This window comes from Elaeis guineensis, chromosome 1 (assembly GCF_000442705.2).
Source record: "Elaeis guineensis isolate ETL-2024a chromosome 1, EG11, whole genome shotgun sequence".
In the NCBI taxonomy this organism is placed as follows: Eukaryota; Viridiplantae; Streptophyta; class Magnoliopsida; order Arecales; family Arecaceae; genus Elaeis; species Elaeis guineensis.
The window spans coordinates 156650662-156657216 of NC_025993.2; positions in this window are offsets into that span (position 1 = coordinate 156650662).

A 6555-nucleotide genomic window follows, 5' to 3' on the forward strand; every position below is an offset into this window, starting at 1 on the left:
CGAGTGGGGGTGGCCAGCGGGTTTTAGCATAGCGAACGCGCCCATAAGAACGTCGCGAGACAAGTTTGGTGACAGGGCTGTCGATGGGGCCGACGGGCCCGAGCGGTCAGAAAACCGTTTAAAATAAACCGAACTTGGGCTCACCTTTAGACCAAAGTTCGAGTTAACCGGTCTACGGTCTGAGATAGGCTCTACGATTGCTTTGAGCTCGTGGTGTCACTCCATGTTGTTAGGCTTGCTACTAGCATTTTAGACCAGTCCCATGTCGACTGGTCCACACTGTACTAACTAATAGGTGTTGGATATAGACTTTACTAACGAGACATATAGCTTTAAGTTGCAGCATGCAGAAGGAGAAGGAGAAGGAGAGGAGGAAAAAAAAAAAAAAAGTGAAAGAGAGTGTTGCGGCCAATCGCCTCATCGTCCGATCGTCGGAGAGCGTGCACCTGCAAAAGGAAGTCCGCACTGACCGGAGGCGGCTCCGGCGGGGACCCTCCGACAGTCAAATCAGAGAGATGACTAGGCAACAGTGAAATGTAGACAGAGAGCTCTGAGAGATAGAGAGAGAGGGAGAGAGGAGCGAGCCTGCATTTTCGGGAGAGATGGAGCGGATCGATCCTTTGCACTGTTGCCTTCTCCGATTTATATAGTGGAGCACGGTATGGCGCCGTCATTAATGACGCGGACAAGTGAGGAACTGTCAACTCACTGTGGACTGTCAGAGTCACCGTGAAAACGTCATGTCGCCGTGTGGCCGTCCAATCACCAGGGTTGACCATGCTCTCGGCTGGACAATGCCCCTAGGAAGCCGTGCCGCATGTCGCTGTCAGAGCTGACAAGGTCTGGCGGCTGTACGGCGATCGGAGGAGTCGGCCGACCCTGGGTCGGTGGCCAGCAGAGTGGCGTCGGGTTCCTCCGTCAGTCGGCGAGTTTCATGTGAGTCGGCTACCAGACCTCCGGGTTCAGTCGGTCGGGATGGATACGTCCGACATACCCCCGGTCGGCAATGGACCGTTGAATGGCCGGTAGTTAGCCGCTGATGGCATCCGTCGGCCGGTCGCCCCGACCGACGATCGGTCGATCTGTCGGCCAGTCGGAGTCGTCCGTCGGAGAGGGTCGAGCCGCCAGTCGGTCGGTCGGGCCGTTAGCCGGTCGGTCGGGCCGCCAGTCGGTCGGGCCCTCCGACAGTCGGTCGGTCGGTCGGTGGGTATCCCCCAACAGAGAGAAAAAAAAATTTTCAGCTCTTATGCATAACAAAAAATTCTCATATAAAAATTTTTTTGGATTAAAATTTAGACATAAAGATTTATTCTGTCTTACACGTTTCATCTACAAAAATATTTGATGCTTTTGAAAAATTAAGATTTATGTCATCGAAAGTATATCTACAAATTTTATAAATTAAAAATTTATTGATATTTTTTTCATAAAATATTTTTTTTAACTTTTTAAATTTTTTTTAATATTATAGATTTTTTTTATCCATCATTAATTTTTTTAATATTATTTTAATATTATGAGCCTCTTGTATTCTTCTTCATTGATCAGTAGATTTGTATTTGATATCCTGTAATTATTTTTTTTTGAAAGTTTTTTTGATATTAAAAATTTGATATTTCTATTCTATTGATTATTTGATTTTATTATTTTACTGATTTATTAATTATTATTTTATATTAAATTTATGAAATATTATTCATAATTTACCTAGAAGAAATAAAAAAGAAGCACCTTTCCAACACCTGTATCGGTGTTGCGTGAAAAGGCAAGTAGCAATTCTAAGTTCATGGAGGAGTTTGCTTCCTTCGCTTGGTGTCATTTATACATCTTAATCGTACCTCACCACGTGAGGTGCAAACTATGATCTTGCAGGTGGCAGAAGTGCCTGATGTGACTTGCTACGAATGTGGGTGGACACGAGGGCGTTGAGAAGGAACCACGAGAGGTAGTAATACGCTGCTTTGCTATAACGATTGCTATATTTGTTTTACTTAACGTACCTTGTTAGTTGCCACGAATATCTTGGTTTTTTCACCCTTACGAGGCGTATCAGTACTCATTCGAGCATCCAGGGATATTTGAGAAGTTTGGGGTGCCCACATCCAGAGGCATGCTTCTCCATGATCCTCCGTGGTATGGCGACCCACTGCTGGCCAAGGCCATTGCTAATAAGCGCAATGCCAACTTCATCAGTTTGAAATGCCCTGTGCTAATGTGGTTTGGGGAGAGCGAGGACTACATCCGAGAGCTATTTGACAAGGCTTGTCAATCTGCACTATGCATACTATTCTTCAATGAGCTTGATTCAATTGGTATTAAGGTATCAAATCTCCCATCAGTCAAATCAGTATGCCGAATATTATTTAAAGTGATACAATGATATCACTAATTGAGCATTACTTGAATTTGATTGGTTGCATCAACTGATATACATGTCGCCGCCCAACGAGCCTTTGTACCAGAAAATTTTCAAAGCATGCCTGAGGACGTCACCATCTCGCTTCATGTAGACCTCCCGGCATTGGCACAGTGCACCAAGGCATTCAGTGGTGCTGATATTACCGAAATTTGTCAGTAGGCTTGCAGGACATAGTGAGGATAAATTTAAGCGGTTTAATGAAAAGTTCTGCATGAGATACATGCTAAGAGGTGATTTAAGTGTGTTACTTCGATGCTTGTAGGATTTGAGAAGAGAAACAGAGGGGTTTGGAGAGGGTGCGGCCGGGATAAAGGGGCTCATTTCAAGGAGGTCATGAAGCTTGCTCGGTGGAATGTGAGCGACCGGGACATATTGAAGTACGACATCTTTTCCCAACAGCTGAAGCAGTCACAAGGGCTTGGATCTGGCCTGCCTTCAGATGAGAAAAATGTCTGTTGATCGAGCTCTGGATGAGAGGTTTCCTTGCAGAGAAGATGTAGAACTTTATTGAAAAAGTATATATTTTTCATTTTATTTTATATTTTATGGTGGTCAGTTAAGTGACACTGATACCTTCAAAAGTTCGTAACCCTCATTTGTTAGTCATGGAAAAAGAAACTATTTGGACGAATCAATTGAAGGCTGGAAAAGCAAGGATCGTGATGTTACTGCGAGCGCTTAGCCTAGATCTTTGCAAATTGCACATCCTGCACTCTACATCATCTACAGGGCTATAACGGCAAGTGTTGCGGGCATGCAGTCCGACTTGAAACGTGATGTATATGATATATCCAAGGCTTAGACAGATGAATCTAACATAGTCCTGGCTAGCAATTACAGATGGAAATTAACCTAAAATCCCAAATATAATTGATAAACTTTAGCTTGGAAATCTTGATTTAACAACTTAAACCTAGCCCGCACATCAAAAGAGATTTGATCTGTTGGGACAATCGATTCTGCTATCCCAATTCACATTCGGCGCACGATATCTTCAACTCGACAATGGCATCCGACTATGTGTCGCCAACTGATGTACGACCGAATGATCTAATCGATCAAAGGAGTTGACAATTTACCACACCGACTACATTATCAGCATCCAATGCTGACAACCTATCATCGATCGTCTATTCAAGCCATGACTGGCTAAAACGACTCCACATCCAGTCGGTAATAGCACCCTGTCGGCATCCAGTCGATAATGACATCCTACCGGCATACCATCGACGATATCATCGACAACTCCGATATAACATTGGGATCGCTGACTATTAATCGGTATCACCGACCCCAGTCGGCTTATCAGAAACCGTCGGCACAATAAGCACGTAACGATTACTTCCATGATCAGACCATAAGCTAAGTAGGCATTAGCTATCTATCCCACGATCGCATAATACCGGAATAAGCAAGATCCATGTGCCTAACCGTTACGAATGGTTATCTACAATTCATCTATAAAAGAGAGGTAAATGACCAGCGTGAGTAAGATACTTCTGGACTGATACTCTGTCAATTTTAATATTCTACTTCCTACTCGATCACTCCCTACTGATTTAAACATCGAAAAGTCTCCACCAGACACAACTCCGATCAGTGTGGACTTCTTTTGCAGGTGCTCTTCATTGACGTCAGGCGCTCCAGAAAATTGACCGTAATAGATTGATGCACTAGATAGGGGAAGAAAATGAATCCAACAATGATAAAAATAAGAGCTCAAAACTCCACCGGTTCCGCCACGCAGTCTTTCCATTGGAAAAATTTTCCTCTTCCACCATCAGTAGCAGAGCTCAGTTCCTCATGTTCGGTCATCACTACGGATGCCCAAACTCAACAACTTGCTATGTTAATGCAGTAAATGAAGATACTGATAGAGACAGTGCACAGCCTCCAACAGCAACAAATATAGCAGCAGCAGCAACAACTGATGACAGAGGAGCCGGCGGTCATACAGTGCCATCCAGGCACAGTTGTCGTGCTCCACGATGATCCCTTTCTTCGTTGTCAGAACGACGATCATCTCGACACTTTCACCATATCGAGCCAGCACCTTTCCGGCACTCTCACTGTGTCGTTCGTCATTCGCGACAGTCTCCTTCTCCTTCACACCGACATAGCATCAAGAAGGGAAAGAGATCCGTGCATCCTCGACTTTTCGATCTTCGAGTTCTTCAAGAGACTCTACCCTTGGATTCTCGCAGCAACAACAGCTCATTGACTATGAGCGCAAGTTCAAAAAGATTGACCATCAACTCATCCTACTTCAAGTAGATGGCGAGGATCCTCCAGTGACTTTGGCTTCCACACCGCTCAGTCTCTCTCTCAGCGCATCTTGGATGAGCCGATTTCATCTCGGTTCAAGATGTCACAAATATAGCTCCACCAATCTGATTGACCATCTGGAGAGCTATAAGGCTCTTATGATGATCCAGGAGATAACCGATGCCCTCTTATACATTGGCTTTCTGGCTACCATTTGGAAGGCTTCTTGGGTCTGGTATTTTGGACTCCAGTCAGAGAGTATAAACTCCTTTGAGTAGCTCGAACAGTCATTCATGGCCCACTTCAGCACCGACTAAAAGATGCTGTGGATATTCGACAGTCTCTTCTCCATCAAGCAGAATGAAGGAGAGACATTGAGAAACTTCATGGTGTGTTTTAACACCGCCATACTTGAAATCCGAGACTTCAATGAAGATATGGGTATCTCAGCCATAAAAAGGGATATGAGGAGATCCAGATTTACTTACTTCCTGGATAAGATTCTCCCTCGAATTTATGCAGAATTTTTAGAGTGTGCGTATAAGTATATTCGTGCAGAGGAAGGCATTATTGACCGACGTCAAATAGAAAGAAAAGATTAAAAAAAGAAACAAAAGAAAAATAGAGCTCCGAACAAATCGAGTCAGCCAACAACCAATAAGAGAGCTTCACCCCATCAATGGAGTCCAAAATTGAATAATTACAGCCACAGGTATGATTTCTACACTTCTCTTTCTACTCTCCGTGTGCAGATTTTGATGGAGATTGAGGAAGAGGAGTACCTCTATCACCCCTCACCGATGAAGACACCACCGAGGAGCCGCTATAAGAAGAAGTATTGTTGGTTCCACCATGATCATGGTCACAGCACCGAATAGTGTATTCAACTTAGAGATGAGATTGAAGTCCTGATTCAATGATGCTATCTTATCAAGTTTTGATGCAACCGTCCAACTCACACTCCTGTCGATCGACAGCCACAGCCTCAACCTAAGGAAGCAATCGACAATCGACCGACGGCAGGAGCTATCAACATGATTTTCGAACGATTGAGAGACTGAAGGGCAACTTCCAAAGAAGAGTCTGCAAAGAAGCAACAACTTGATGATAATGTAATATCTTTTTCGAAAAATGATATTCGAAGAATATAGACTCTTCATGATGATATGTTGTCATCTCGACGATGATAGCAAATTATGATGTAAAAAAATTTTAATCGATAATGAAAGTTCAACAAATATTTTATTTTATTCGATTTTTTTTCGAATGCCACTATCGATTGATTGACTTAGAAGAGTCTCTACACCCATAGTTGGCTTTACTATAGATACAGTCAATGTGGAAAGAGAAATTACTCTTCCACTAACTGCGGGAACAGATCCATAACAAAGCACCATCCTCTTGATATTTACGGTTATCTGAGTTTTTTTGGCTTATAATACCATACTTGGACGATCGGAACTTAATATGTTAAAAGTGGTGGTGTCGACATATCATCTATTGATCTAATTTCTGACAAAAAATGGAGTTGGAGAAATGTGTGGGGATCAACAACTAGTCCGACGCTGCTTTATAGTTTCTGTCGAAAGTAGTAAGCTTGAAGATTCTCTGTCGGTTGACAAACTGGATCAGGAGAAAAATAAAGAAAGGGGTGAGCCAGCTAAGCAACCGGTTTCGATCAAACTAAGAGAAGATGATCCTGCTAAGACAATGCAAATTGAGTTGCAATTACCTAATCCAGAGCGAAAAATGCTAGTAAACTTACTGAGGGCAAACATCGATATTTTTGTTTGGTCGACAGTCGATATGCCAGAGATTTCTTCAAAAATAATAACTCACCGGTTAAACATTGACTCCAAAGTTAAACCAGT